This window comes from Electrona antarctica (assembly GCF_951216825.1).
Source record: "Electrona antarctica genome assembly, chromosome: 6".
Classification (NCBI taxonomy): Eukaryota; Metazoa; Chordata; class Actinopteri; order Myctophiformes; family Myctophidae; genus Electrona; species Electrona antarctica.
Genome location: NC_136811.1, coordinates 56564380 through 56565442, shown reverse-complemented (window position 1 = coordinate 56565442; position 1063 = coordinate 56564380).

The window sequence follows — 1063 nt, the reverse complement described above, 5'->3', positions numbered from 1 at the left end:
GGGGAGAGAGAGGGATAGAGGGAGATAGAGAGAGAGAGAGAGAGGGGGGAGAGAGAGAGGGAGAGAGAGAGAGGGGGGGGAGAGGGAGAGAGAGAGGGAGAGAGAGGGGGGGGAGAGAGAGAGAGAGGGAGAGAGAGAGGGAGAGAGAGAGAGAGAGAGAGGGAGAGAGAGAGAGGGAGAGAGATGCTCAGGTCTGCGTTTTTTACTATACTGTTGTTGCTCCTATGCGGTACGCCCACACACGCACGCACGCCCACACACATACACACACGCGCGCACACACACGCACGCGCGCGCGCTTTAATTACAGCGGATATCATTCAACTAATGGGACCATATGTGTGTGTGTGTGTGTGTGTGTGTGTGTGTGTGGGTGTGTTTATGCGACAGTTCCACTATTACAGTTATACATAGCCTACTGTACTTTATGTTGACCGATTGTAATCAGATTGCATATAGATCTGTCTATCGATCTGTATATTGATCTGTATAAGTAGCCTATTGATAGGGAATCACTTTATTTCCCGTTGTATTTACACAGTGTAGCATTGAGACATGCAGGATACATTAATACGATTTAGACCCTGTGGATGTTTGTATTTGATCGATTGATTGTACATTGAAAATGGACAGAATGGATCATAAAATACATCTACATATCTTATGACTATAATGTTGACTCACAGCTATACCTATACAACAATAACAGATCATTGTATATTGAGGTACTTTTGGTCGTTTTGGGGAAAAATAAATACAAATCTGCATTCTGAAATCTCAATCCCCATCCCCCCCACCCATCCCCTCCCCCCTCCACACGCCACTCCCTACATGCACTGTCCCCAATTAACCCATGATCTGCCGCAGCATGTGCTGCATAGTGCATACACTGCATGTCAACAAACGCGCGCACGCGCGCACACACACACACAGACTAGAAATCAGAGGTCCTCAAATTAAAATGTTTCAAATTTTAATTTTATATCCCACGATTTTTGCAATCCATTTTTTTCACCCAGTGTCAATTATCTTAATGTAATCCTGTGCGCTATACACTCCCTCT